This window comes from Dermacentor silvarum, chromosome 3 (genome assembly GCF_013339745.2).
Source record: "Dermacentor silvarum isolate Dsil-2018 chromosome 3, BIME_Dsil_1.4, whole genome shotgun sequence".
In the NCBI taxonomy this organism is placed as follows: domain Eukaryota; kingdom Metazoa; phylum Arthropoda; class Arachnida; order Ixodida; family Ixodidae; genus Dermacentor; species Dermacentor silvarum.
This window is the reverse complement of record NC_051156.1, coordinates 1,296,093-1,311,057: the sequence shown is the minus strand read 5'-3', so window position 1 is coordinate 1,311,057 and position 14,965 is coordinate 1,296,093. Positions and strand designations below refer to the sequence as shown.

General features: G+C 48.8%; 1 pseudogene; it reads right to left on the bottom strand.

Moving 5' to 3' along the window:
• Window positions 1-11,929: 11,929 nt before the first annotated feature.
• Window positions 11,930-14,272, bottom strand: LOC125943993 (uncharacterized; annotated as a pseudogene).
• Between the last annotated feature and the right edge of the window lie 693 nt (window positions 14,273-14,965).

Below are 14,965 nucleotides of genomic sequence, written 5' to 3'. Positions count from 1 at the left end.
CCACTCCGCCATTCTAGTACACTCTAGTTATATTAAGGTTGTTTGGTGATGGTCCCAAACGACGCATGCGTATTATAGTTTCGGTCTGATTAATGCGTGATAGAAGAGAACTCGAACGGAAGTTGGGTGCTAAATAAACGTTGCGGCGTAGCTTCATTCAGAACGCGGTTAGCTTCATTAATAACGCGCGTTAGGGACCATGATCCGGCGGACTATACTTCTTCACCTCTGGTTTCTGTTTCTGTTGTGATATTTTATTGCATTGCTAATGATTCATACCATTTCTGTGGCATTGGTAAATTGATTGATAAGCCCAGTTATCATGTGGAGTGCACCATGTTGTCTACTTTGGCAAGTATCACCTCGGACTTGGTCAATTGCACATAACCAAATATCAGGGCTGTCCATTCCGACACACATACCTAGTGAGACAGGCTCAATTGTATATGATTCGTGGCCCCGGTTGTTTGTTAAACCGCATACCCTACTACCGATGACTAAGTCTAAATGCCGAGTAACCCAAGTTGTCTATTCGGGCACATACCTAGTGGAACTTACAGTGTAGTCCACTGTTGTGGTTGAGGCCGAGCGAGCAATTACTAGCGGCAGCTGCATGCGTAAAGTCCTGCTGAGGAGGCAGAAAAGCTCCCGATGAAAAAAAAAAAAGCCCGACCCAACCTCTTCCCTCAAACAGAAACTTAACAACACACAATAACAACACACTATATCAACGGATCAACACTATATACAATATATACAGCCCTGCAGTGGAGGTCTGTAGGGTGTGTACAAGAGGGTTTTCGCGTACATCCTCCATTTGTACGCAGCCTTCGGGGCCGGGCTTTTAACCCGTCCCACTGCAGCACAGTCGCGCAACCCCCAAGCCACTGCGCCACCCCGAAGGGTGTGAGTGTAGGGTTTCTGCTATCTTATATGATTTCCGATCAGGTGATGGCAGAAGCGGGAAGCAAGGCTGAGTAATGTCATATATATATATATATATATATATATATATATATATATATATATATATATATTGATTTACGATGGCGAGAACAACGAAACAAAAAGAAGACATTCGCCGATACGATTCTTATGCAGCAAAAGGTGTTAAGCGAACCTGCCGGCGACGTTTATGCAGCTGGTATATTATTCTTTATGAAAGCGCAACGTGAACGAGCGATGTCCTTACAGGAAATGACACAAAACGGATAGCTATATAGCACTAATAGAATGATAATGAGGCAATGGCAGTGCAATCGCTCACGAAAAGTACCGTGGTTAAAGACGTTGTAACATATGGACGTTATTGTTTATATCAATGCCAAACAACTTTTTTTAAACATGACTGAGTCCCAATATTAATATGCACACCCAGCACAATGACGAAGTATGTTGCTGACTTCTATATCTCTGGAAGACTTCTTTACGCTTTGCCTATGTTACGTCTACTGGTTATATGAAGCAATGGGATAGTGGGTAATAGTGCACGGCATGAAGAGTACGGAGCGATGACAGCTGCATATCATCGGCGGCATGGCGTCGATAGCGTAATTACGAAGGCAACACGAACAATTGAGAAGAAATGATGACGATGCAGTGACGAGACATCGGAATTACGGCGACACCGTTGCGACGACCCACTCAGTGGCAATGACTTATGTGTGACGGTGGAATAACGACTACGCTTGAAACAGCGAAGCTGGGCGATCGTAGCCCAGGATTTTCCGGAAGTGCGCGTGAACTTCCCATTTTATTACTCACGATGATGATAATTTGTTTTCGCGCGTCTCAGACTTACAGCCGTCACTGCGCGTTGCATAGTGCAGCTTGCAACACCGACACCGCGTTTCACCGCGTTGCAATGCCGACAAAGCGTTCCAGCAGACCCGCTCCGTCAATGCGTATCTCTCTCTCTCTCGCTCTCATTTTTTAGGTCTCTCCACAGCGTCTCTTCATCTTCACAACCACAATCTCTCTCTCTCTCTCTCACTCACGAGCAATGCGCGCAAAACCTCTTCTTCACCTCGTAGAGCACGAGTGTGCGAACGCGCCGGCTTTGGACGAAGACACTCGAACGCAATCGTATGGTTCGCATATATGCATGTTCTGCAAGCTTAGCATATAACTACTAATAATTCCATGCAATAAAGAGAAAAAAGTGCTATGACGCTCGCCTTGGTAGCGTGGGTACGCGGGTTCGCATACTGCCTCGGAAAGAAAGTTTATTTTATATCTTGATAGTTTCTTGATACGAACGACAAATTATGGCAGGCTTAAACAGCTTCGCTATTAATAAACTTTCTTGTCGAGGCGGGATTCGAGCCCGCGTACCCACGGTCCCAAGGCGAGCGTCGTAACCACTAGGCTATACGGCCACCTTCTTTTTTCTTTATTGACTAGGCTAAACAGCCACGCTTACACAACATGCATTTATGCGAACCATATGATTGCGTTCGAGCGTCGTCGTCTTCGTCCACAGCTGGCGTGTTCGCACGGACTCGTGCCAAAGCTCTGCGAGGTGAAGAAGAGGTTTTACGCGCTATGCTCGGGAGAGAGAGAAAGAAAATGAGAGCGAGATAGACAGACGCATTCACGAAGCGGGTCCGATGGAACGCGTTGTCAGCATTGCAACGCGGTTGAACTCGGTGTCGGTGTTGCAAGCTGCGCTATGCAACGTGCAGTGGCGGACGTAATTCCGAGAGAGAGAGAGAGAGAGAGACGCATTCACGGAGCGCTTCTTCTGGAACGCGTGAGAGGCCGCTTGGGACTGTAGAAGTGAGAGGTTGTGTCGCCTTTTGCTCCGACGACCTGGCCTCGCCAGTCACGCCCGACTCCTTCGCGTGTGCGGTCGTACGCGCACAACGCTCCGGCGTGTGTTGCACGAGCCGCGCGGCTCACCTTCGTCAGCGACGTTCCCTGCAGCCGCGCATGATCTGCGCGTCCTACCGTGCTGCTTCGTGCGTTCCCTGCAGGATTACCCCGTGCGACGCTTGGATCTATTTTACTTGTGCTCGGCAAGTGTCGTGCCCCAGCCCGACATCCGCGCTACATCCCCGGCTGTGCCGTTCCGTGCGTGCATCGCGTGGTGAGTGCTGTGCGCGCGACGCGCGGGCATTGTGCTCGCCCCCCGCGGTCCGAGCGGTCGGCCCCGTGACGTGCGGTTCGCGTGTTCGTCGCGCCGAGCACCATGGAGGACTTCAGCAAGCCCAGGGAGCGCCCACCGCGCGCGGGTCATCGACGGCATGCAAGTACGTCCCTTGTGACTTTAGCCGACGACGCTACAGTAGTCTCGAGGGCGAGAGCAACTATTGGTGCGTGCCGCCGACATCGTTGTCCAGTGGCTTCGCAAACAAGCCTCCTCCACCACCCAACGAGCAGCCCCTGCCCAGCCCGTGGCCACACCCGGCGACACCGCGGCACACGCGGCGCCGGCGGTGCTGTCCCCCCAGGCGAGCCCGCTCCCCACGGCGCAAGACGCCGCCCTTGCTGACATGGCCAGCGCCCCGGCTACAGTGACCTGGCCTCGCAGCCTCCATCGGACGACGAGGAGGCTATAGGTGACCCGTAAAACGAGAAATCGCAGCGAATTGTGGGGCGCGCCGTCTGCTAACAGCTTCCGGTTCGACGGACGACGCGGCGGCATCGGCGGCATGCCCGGCGCACGTGTTTTTATACGCGGTTTCAACTGTCACTCGTGCGAAGCTTTCCGTCCGCTTTGTCGACCATAAATGTCGTACCATTCATGCAGCTTATTTCTAGGTTTCAGTTCATTCTGGGCGCGACGATGACGTGCCAAGAAAGGCAAGGATACGCTTTTATTCATAAAGGAACTCTGGTTTTCGTTCCGGCGGCCGGTTTTGTTTCTGCCAGGTTTAGCTCTACGACATTTGCCGTTGCTTGGACACACGGTCACTGACTGCTTTGCCTGCAGGTCAGTCAGACAGGTGAAAAAGTTATCGTTATCCGATAATTTATCAAGCGTATTGAAGCATTACTTAGAAAACCGGGTGCTGAGGCGATGGCTACAGCGGTGCATGCTGCTCTGTGATCGTGGCTAAAAACCGATATCGTCGATATAACGGCGCAGCCAACGCTGAAAATGATAACTTCGCGCGCTATCAATGGCATTTCTCGGTGGAAACTCTAAGTTCATTTGAAATGGTACGTAGTTAGATGTTCTCGCTTTTTTGTCAACAATTGACGTATCGCCGTCATATTACGGCTGCACATTATCTCATCTGTGCTGAAGGAGCTAAGGTGGGCTAGTTGGTTACGAGAATTATGTATGTATCTCGCTGTGTCCCGCTTAAATTCGCGCCGTAAAACCTCGCTTCATAATACCTTTATATGTGCGTGCGAGTACTGAAATAGTTCTGCTTGCCTGAGTCAATGTTAGAGAAAGAAATATCTTGAGGAATCATTCCGTGTCGGCCCTTACACAGCTAATCGCCGCCTGATAAGTGGCACTGTACGTTCATTTTCTTTTTGTTCAAGAATGGTCTCTGCCTTGTTAGTTTTGGAAGTGGCAGCCATTCCTCTGACGCTTGTGCACAGCTGACTCAGCAAGGGTTGCTGCAAGGCAGTAGTTACATGCGTTCACCTTTAATGCTTGAATTTGAGCAGCCAATGGCTGAACAGCCGAGGATAGTTTTGCTAGGCACCTGCAACCGGGTAATGTTCGAGTGGGACAAAGCCGGACGAGCTCGCGGGATCGAATCCCGGCCGAGGCGGCCGCATTTCGATGGAGGCGAAATGCGAAAACACCCGCGTACTTGCGTTGTAGTGCATGTTAATGAACCCCAGGTGGTAAAAATTAATCCGCAGCCCTACACTACGGCATGCCTTATAATAAGAACTGATTTTGGCACGCAAAACCCCAGAAAGAAGAACGGAGTGCAGGCGCATCAATGGACTTCAACGGCGAAGCGGTGGCGGTGGTTGCGCTGACTCGAACCGGAAACAGCTAGCAGACGGCGCATCCCAGAATCCCTTGCTATTTTACGGGTCACCTATTAGCCCCGAGAACGACCTACAGGGGCGCTGCGAGCGCCGCTCGCGTGACGTCAGGGCACGGACTCGCGCCTGTCGTCTGCTGGCGTTCGGGCGCTTTCTGCAGTGTTTCTGTTTGTTCGATGTCGTTCCCTGTGCTTGTATACTTATGACGGTCATCTCATATACATTTTTGTAGCGTTAGCTACACTGGCCTAGCCAAGCCCGTTTCGCGCGGCACATCAAGAGCCGTGCTGCGCATGCGCAAGGATCAGTGATGTCACACGACTTGCGCACCGGAGCCGGCACCTCTCGCGCACTCCCCGCCGCCGCGCGCGACTCACCGCCGCCGGTCTGCGCATTCCAGAGGAGTGACGTCGTAGCCGTGGTAGACGCACTGGCGCCGGCGCGCGCTCGCTGTGCAGTCGCCGTCTGACACTGCGCTGGAGCCGCTGCGCTTCTGACTGGCGTTTGCCAGTGTGGTATAGCCATGGAGAAGGAGAGCGCAAATGCTGCTCAACAGCGCAGAAGAACGGAGAAGCTTGACTCATCGGATCCCGAAGTAGTTGCCTGGCAATTAGCGGTTGAGCGTAGGAGACAACCAGGAAAGCTAAGAATAATCAGCTGAACCTTTGCTAACGCTACGTATATCCTGGCATAGCCGAGCTAAGCCACTGCAACTTTTTTATGACGTCTTCATTCGCGCAAACTTATTCAAAGAGCTTATTTCCTAGACGACAATTTATTTTCAAGGGCAACGCTGCAGTGCCAGCCGAAGGAGCTCAGACCAGCCCATTGCGTGTTTTTCATGCACGGATATAGATTTGAGAGACTAATTAAAAAAGCAAAAATAGCACGTGATTATTAAAAGCATAGACGCATAAACATAAGAATCCAGTTAGGGTACCATATCTGCAGTGGTGCAACGAGCAATTAACCATGTGTGCTACACATGACTGCTACATTTACCTTGATGTTAACTCATTAAAACGTGTTTGCTTATGACGAGTAGCTCATGGTATAGTATCTAATTTTTCATTTCTTCACAGAAACGCTCGGCAGTAACACGAGGACCTGACAATGCAGTTTAGATTCAACCAGCACCATTTATTCCTTTAACTGCTTCTCAAAATTATGCCGTTCTTCACCGGTTAATTTCAAGTGGCGGTAATTTGAAGTAAAACTAATTGATGCTTACATCCATTTTCAGAATACGGAAAAGAATGAACCAATATTTATTCACTCTTCCGTGCTCACTTGTGCAATTTACTGCTGATTGTTTCTTGGGGATCAGACATCACGAATCTGTTTGGCGAACTGACGCAGGCTGCTCGGCCCAAATTTGGACCGTATGGTCAGCTAGAAAGAAGCCGAAGCCTTATTCGTTAGCCGTATGATGCTTATTGAAGGTATCATTATTCCCCTGTGGAGGTCAAAAAGCAAAAGAGGCTTGTTGAGGCTTGTTGTGTCTTCTCTATGAGGAGCGCATATGATGTTCTCTTCTATGTACTCACAAAGCGAATAGTTCTCAATTTGGTATAGTTAAACAACGCAGGATCGAGACTTGGTGAGGCAAAAGGCGTTTGAATTTTCCTCTTCAGAGCAGCCGAAGCTGCTCTGTATAGCCTCGAGTATACCTTAGGCATTGCAATTGGCGCTTAAAGAACTGCTTCATGGTTTCAATTCGAAGCTGTAGTGAACTGATGGGTTTAGCGAATAATGCATGCCTCGCCATAACCATAGTCGGTAGATTTAGTTGCGTAAGGGCTGTGCCATGATGTCGATAAAGGCAACTGAGGGTCACTATGAAACATTTCTCGCGTGCAATTAATTGATTGGCTCTCGATCTTAACCACGAATTAAACTGTTCTTTCAGGTGATTGCTGTTATGGTATTTGTGAACTATGTACATACTATACGTGACGCGCCGTCGTGTTAACAGCCATGAACAATGAGTTTTCTGGATGCCTGTTTCAGAGAACGGTGAAAGTATTAGCAAACGTTTTCATGCAAAATGCGCGTCTAACTCTTCCTTTTACGCATTAATAAAGTAGCCATATTTGACTAGAAGAACTCACCATGGTAATAAGAATCATCATAAAAGATTCGCTGGGCAGTTTCCTTCTAACACGGATTCACAATATTGACATCAAATACCAGTACCAAGGTTTTTCTTCCTTGTAAAATGCAATGTCTCGCATAGCTAAGCACTAAGGGTATGTTAAAGTGTTTTACGGAGTATCATACACAGCGTCGTGTGTTGAAATTGCAGATATTGATTTCACGCAATGGTTTATGGACAGACACTGCGCATATACACATTGCGAAACCAGTAGACCCCTTCAAGGCTACACAGCTGGCGATATCCACGCGGCAAATTTTCCCGCCTCGTGGCTTTGAAGAAGACACTGCCGTTCAGGCATGATAGTAAAAAATGTCACAGTTTCGCCCTAAGGGCGAAGCAATGAATGCGATAGCAACACAGCAATGTCATACGAAGTAAGGTGAGCGGCTTTGGTAGCAACAACACGCAGAACTGTTGTCGACGCCATCGGCGTTTTGCCCGCGTTCGCTCAAAATGCGTGCGGCGTTGGTGACTGTTGCCGGACCCTCTGATATAAATAGGCACTGCGTGCCGCAGCTAAACGTCGCCTCCCTTCCCTCCCCCTCCCCCACGGCCTCTCGCTCGTTGGAAGAAGGCGCGTTTGCTCTACATACATGGTGATTGTGAAGGAGAACAGAGACGCCTACTTCTGCAGCCCTTAAGCGAACACGGCGCAGAACGCGCGTTTGTTCTCCGCCGTGCGTTCACTCCCCGTGAAAGACGCGCCCCTCGCGCCCTTTCACTCGCACATACAGCGTTCGGCGCGCGGCGACGATTTCTTCTCCAAATGACGTCATACGGAACCTCACGGCGACGGCGACGCCGACGGCAGAAATCTGCTTTTGAGTGTCCATATAATTGCTATCGCAATAAAAGAAGCCGACATATCCTTCAATAAGTACGGCTCGAGCCACCAACACCCCAAACATGCACGAAGGGAACGAGCGCGCGCAGCAGCCGAGCGAGCGCCGTCCTGGCCGTGACGTCACTCGTAGAAGGCACCACTCCAACTTCTCGCCGCTAATGGACTCTTCCTCCTCGCGCAAACGCTCCCGCGAAGCGAGAGACGCAGCGCACGGAGCGAGCGGACGTGCAGTGCATCGGCTCCGCCAAGTTTGGCTGAAGCCACGGAATTTCGACTGGAACCCTACCAAAACAGCTGCAACTGCTTTCCTGAAATTGAGAGCTACCTGGGGACACCACTCGCACCCAGGTGGGACTATTTTTCGGCTTTTTAGGGCCGATTTTCATTCGCGTCTCGTAGCGGCGGCGCTGGGCCTGACGGCTGCGCCGACGCTCGGTCGCGAGTGAGTCGCCCTACAGCGACAAGATGGCTTCCCAAGAGCTACAACGCGGCCCCGCCTCGGACACCATGGCCTGGTCCGAGATTCCTGCAACTTCAGTGCCTGATAGCCCTGATTCTACGCCCATCGAGAACGAGGGACTTTTCAAGTTAGTCGAACGCCGCTCCCGCAAGAGGAACGCCAACTCCAAGAGTCCAGCCGCCACGTCGGCAGACCACTCTACACTGCAAAACGCTAGTGCGCGCGTTTCAGCGCTTCACGGCGGGCTCCCACGTAAGCCCGGACCCGTTTGGAAACCAAAGCCGCTTCCGCGGCTTCACCGCGAAGACATTGTTATCATCCTGAAGCCCCGGGTGACCGTCGCTCTTAAGGATGTATACCAACATGGCGAGCTAGGAGCAGCGTTCGCGGCCTACTTGGGTACGCAGGCCGCAGCGTCGCTCAGCTTGCTCCCCACATGGGAGCAAAATCTCATCGTCGCAGGCACCCGAGACCCGCACGTCGCGGACAAGCTTCTGCGTGACTTTCAACTTGACTCATCAAAAGGCCAGCTCCTCATGCACGGCCACCTGAAACTCACCGGCGAGGTGTGCCGCGGCGTCATCACCGTAGCCAACCACGAGACCAGTGAGTCTCTCCAAAACAAGATCCAGTGGCGTGCTGGAGAGCTTGCCGATATCCGCAAGCTTGGCAATTCCAACGTTGCGGCGCTCACTTTCGTGGGCAAAGTGGTGCCGCGATTTGTGCATTATAACTCAGAGGTGACCCTTGTGCGTGCGTACAAGAGAACCATCCCGGCCTCCGGGCGGTGCGGCACTGTGGGCCATCGGGCGGACACATGCCCCTACCCGGACAACGACAAATGTGGCCTGTGTGGCCATACGGTGCCGACCGCCGACGGAGTGAAGGCACCTCATGAATGCACTCCGTCCTGTGCAGTCTGTGGGCAAGCCCATGCAACCAACTCCCGCGACTGCACGGGAAAATTCCGCCAACTCAAGTTGCCCGGCCACAAGGCCAAGCGCCATAAACGCCGAACAACCCGGCGACCTAAGAAGCCACCAAGTCATCCGACTCCAGAAGCCTAGGGAGCCTACATACGCGGCCCGCTTTAGGGTGGTGACATCTCGAACCAGTGTTGCCTAAAACAGCCCCCAAATTTGACGGGCCGCCATGTTGGTCCCCAATGTCAGCCCCGAGCATCGTGAAGCGCCGACTGCGAAGGTTGCGAGCACCTTTTCGTCTTTTGAGGGTTGTCCCACGAGCACTATTTCGTGTCGAATGTAAATAATTGTTACTGAGCGAGCATTTTTAGGTTAATTAACGAAAGGGTGCGCTATGTAACGCGTGATACGGCGTACTCCACAGAAAAACAGAGAGCCTAGTGCAAGAATTTCAGTCCATCTGCTTGTAGAAATGTTTATTAAAATATGAATTAAAAATCACGGAGCCATACTTTTGAATTATACGTTCCGTATGATGCGAAAGCTAAAGCCTTTTTGTTGATTCTAATACTGTATTATATTGTGAATGCATTAGTGAATAGTGAGATTATTTGTTTTTGTGAAACTCCTGCAGTAGTTGGTTGTGCTTTAAAGCTGTGCAAGCTATACGTTGCAATGCTGCACAAAAAAAAGTTTCATCCTGCATCCACCACCAGCCACAACAGTTTTTTTGTTTTGACCTTGGTAACTAGATTTCTCGGCAAATGAAACTATTGCCAAGCCCAGTACATTAAACAGTCATTCAGAGACATACCACCAAATGAGTTTCCTCTGGGTGAGTTCAGTAATGGAAACAAATACGTGCACATGTGAACAAGCATATTTATTGGGTTACATGATCAGCCTCGGAAAACACTTTGCAAATAGTCTGCATCTCAACTAAAGTGATACTAAAACAGGAGACAGGCTGCATCCTATAAGAATGTTTCAAAAACCTACAGTGAAACAAACATTAAACATTCTAAAGGAACTTGTAGCATCCATAAGGTAACATTTATAGCGTTACAGGCAAGCACACAATCCCTACCAGTTCTCACAGAGAAGCCACCTTAACCAAACCAGTGCTCCATGTACCTTCGTAATCTACTGGCAGTCATGGCGTCTTTTGAAGGGCAGCAAACATAGGACTATGGCCAAGTCCAGCCGTGTGAGATTGAATGTGATGTCTCACCACTGGTTCAAGGGTGCACTTGCATCCTCCACGAAATTCGGGGTACACATAAATGAAGGTATTGAAGTCACGGATGAGGAGCTCCGCTAAGGCATGCTTTTCAGGGTGGTATGCTTTCCTGCATGCCGTCGGATGCTCTCACTGTGGAATGCAGGTACATTATCAGAAACAATCACCTGGTGTGTCTAAATGTCTCTCTTTCCATTATTATGATGACACTGTTCACATTATCCGGGCTTTGCCACCGCCATACATGTTCACTGGTAAAAAGCCACCATAAAAGACCGAGTCCGGTGCACACCCTCTCGATTCTTCTTGAGTTGAGAGAAAATCGAGATTGACAACTTCGAAGGGCACATCTGAACATCAAGGAATGACTGACTGGTTTCATTTTGGGTGGAACTTGGCACGAATAGCATGAAAATTGTGACAGGTCCTCACATAATCCTCCGCAACAGCTTTCATGTTCTTCGAAGTGAAATGTTTCTGAATCTTGCAGTGAGTCGCCCATAAGCCATCATGGCCACCCGAGTGCAGACTGTCTTAATAAAGCCGCAATATTTTTTACATGTTGCTTGGAGGCACCACGAATGTTCCATTGATTAATTCCAACTCTTCAGCGTCTTCCCATACACTTGCGATGCAACAAAATTACACGAAAGGGGTGCGTGTTGCAGAGGATTTCTTTGAAGGAGCTACACAGCATTCATTTAATCAACAAAAACTATGTGCTTTAAACCATCTTTCTTTGGCGAAAATGAATACGAAAAGATTAGTTGCTTTGAATAAACAACATATGTGCATAATAAATGTCGCATAGCAAGCACCAAAACATGAGTCAAACAGTAATAAAGCCAAAAAGTTCATGCCAGTTCAAAGAATATAAATTCAAGTAAAGCCGTCACAGGAGACCACGGTTATGCAAACTTTCACTGCCACTGTACCAGGCGGAGCACACAATACCACATAACTTCAATACAAACCTACATTCTTGCGCCATTAAATTCTGGTGCACATAGTCACTTTCTGATTATGCAATAGCAATACGCCTTCGAAGTATTCTCACATATTTTCTCAGCACAACTGTGCAGTCGCAGGATACAACACATCACTGAAATCAAGACTGCCAATGATATCTGTCAACAAAATATGTTACAGCCATACGAAAAAGACAAGCATTAAAGAAAGTTAATCTGATACTAGTGATGCTGCATTCAGGTAAAGTCAATATTAGCAGCTAGAACGCATGGAAGCATGCCGTTTTTCAGTACACTAAGCAATGAACAAAAAGCTTTGGTGCGAAACATTTTAGTGAATGCCCCACCTGCTCGAGGCGTTAAAGAGACATCCAGAGGCACACGTCAAACACTTCTGCAAACACATCACACAACCACAGCAGCATTAAATTAACCACTGAGACGCCACACACGGCTCAGATAAGATTAGCAGCGGCACAGGTTTTGCTGGACTGTCCGTTCACCCTCTGCGCATGCTGCTGTCGGAGATGAATCTTAAGTCTTGTCCTCACATACTTCTCAAGGAGCATTTTGCATGCCCTTGATTCATGCGCATCACAACACCCTAATCTCATAGCCACAGACTTCCGCAAGGCACTCAGGATACCTGTAAATGGAGCTTTGAGAGTCAGGATCTCATTCATGTTTGCGAAAGTCTTAAAGTTTTCCTCACATTCGATTAAAACTTGCATCACTGTTTGGCTTGGCTGGATGAGCTTTCCGCTATTCTTGACATACTCTTTCAGCTGTATAAGAGCATTCTACTGGCCTGTTGCATCGCCAACCAGGGCTCTTTCACAGTCTTTGCACTCTCCAAGAAAACAGATGACTGACTTCAGCAAAAAGCCTCCCAAGTACGCAAGGATATCGCACTCTTCTGTGGTAAGTGCATAAACAAACAAGTTCTCAAGCTCCTCGGGCTCCTGACCTTCCACTTGATCCTGTTTGAAACTGGGGTCAAGAAGGTCAGCCAGGTGCGTGCTGTCATCAACACCATAGCTAGATGATGTCGGTGTGTTTACAAACTGGCCAACGCAGATAAGCTTTAAGGCACACTTGACATCATATGCGCTCGGCACAGGTTTTCTGAGCCTCAATACAGAAAAGATGTTTTCGAGACAATCCTGTGACAATCTACCAGTTAGCAAGTACTTGTAATTGAGCTTGTTCAGAAGCTCATGAGAAAGACGCAGGACAACAGTAGTTGACACCAAAAGGCCAGCTTGTGACGGCTTCTAGTGTGCAGTAAGTCCCATATTTAGTCCACAGAAGGTGGCACAAGCTAGTCCAAGGAGTTCAGTTGCTTCCTTGTGTTTGGAAAGATCGAAATTGCTCAAAGCAACAACTGGATGCCGTGACGACATCAAGGTGTACCACCTACTGACAAGTTCAAAAAACGACGCCGTCGCCTCCGCTTCAGGAGGTAAGATTCCTTGCTTAATCAGATAACGTATAGCCGGTGGAGCCTCACGGAACATTTGAACAGCAATGTTCACTTTCATTGTCGTGAAGTGTCCAAGGCTGATGTGGACGTCGGAGAGCCTGCTGGCAATCTTGAGCTCCTTGTCTCTGTCATGTGTGAGAACAGCTTCGACATGGTCTATGTTCACAGTTCCTGCTGTAAGCTTGTGCTCACGTGTAGTTGCTTCTCCTAGAGTGAATGTCTTCACACGGAGCAGTTGAGCACGAATATTCTTCAGGACGTGGGCTGGATCAGCCATAAAATATAGCTGCCTACCTTCAACGTGTGGGTGTGAAACAGAGCACACAGTCTCAGAGTGCCTATGGCTTGAGAAGCCAAGAAGGCGCCAGACTGCACGGTTGGCAGCTCCCATATCACTTGTAACAACAAGCACTCTTAGTGTGATGTTGAAACCAAGTTCAAATTGAAGACGAGGTCCTTCAGAGCTTTCCCATCAACTGAGCGTGCAGTGAAATGATATGCAATTACTTGTTTCCACCGTGTGCTCAGTCCTCCAACCATGAATACAAGGGCGTGGTTAGCAACATCTGCAGTCGCTTCAGGCAATGTAGTGCCACCGAAAAGGCAATCAAGGGACCGATCGTGATCAAAGCCCTGACTTATCTCCATCTCGTCCATGAAAAGGACACAGTCCTTTTCAATATCTTCCATTGCCTCTACCTTGTGCTTTAAAACATTAAACACTTCATGGAGAATGCCAGGTAGGAAGCGAATGTTTTGAAGCCTTCGGATCAAGGTCCTGTTGCTCGGAATCGGGTACGACAAAGATCTCAGCATTTCGTAGCCTGTTGTGCCACACGCATGTTTTATCTGAAGTGCCACTCGTATGGTCTTTTCAGACCACTTATGGCCCTTCGTTGTCTTCATTGTGAAAGATTTCACTTGGTCTTCATTGATAAATGATGCCGATTTCAGTGCGCACACTTCCTTTTTCAAGTGAGGACACTTTTTTTCTCAGGCTCTGTAGCTTCAACCTTGTTTTATCGTGAACCCTCTGCAAGTTTATGTACTTGCGAGTGAGATCACTAGTTTTCTTGCGTAACTCTGCATTTTCTTGCCCGATGGTCACCGAAGATGAGCCTGCATTGCCTCCAAATGGTTGATGTGTGGCGCTGACATCGCTTGACTGACCAACACTGTTCGTGCTGTTTGGAACAGGAATGCCATTGGGGTGCTGTGGGAAGAAGCACGGTGCCATCGCAGATGTCAATTCATGAGCGTTTTCATTTCCGGCATGACAAGATTCTTCTTCTACAACTAAGGTTGGCACTGGAGCACTGTCATCCACCTTAGTCGAATCGCTATCTAAAGGCTGGTGTGGCTCCGGGGAAGTTGCAGGGGTGGCATCGCAGGAAGGCTGCACAGGACAGCTGCGCTTCTTTGGTGGCTTCCGATGTTTGGGGGCGGCTGGAATAAACAGTAATATGTGCATAGGCTGTTAGCATTTAGAATGAAGTAGCATAAGTACCAAATCTGCCAAGCCCATATTTACGAAAAAAAATCTTCAACCATGGTTCACTGACGATGAAAACAGGTTAGTGTAATCAAAAATGACGACACAGAAGAACACACAGTACACAAGACAAGCGCCACTCTAAACTAATATTTATCTTGATTCACCTCCCTTAATGTATACAGCAAAGTCAATTTGCGCAAGCGCACTGCACATCACGATCGCAGCCATGCATATCACCAATCATACTGGTTAATGCATCATATCTAAGCACTGCAATTCTTTACCGCGCAATACAACAGACGTATCACTTATACAGGCGCTACCTTTCTTTCTAATTTGGTACGCCTCTAAAATTTCTCTAGGCAGTAGTGGCAAAGCCGTAGCCCAACAACAAGTTTTGTTAAGGCTTCACTGAAACGGAGGCACTCAATTTAT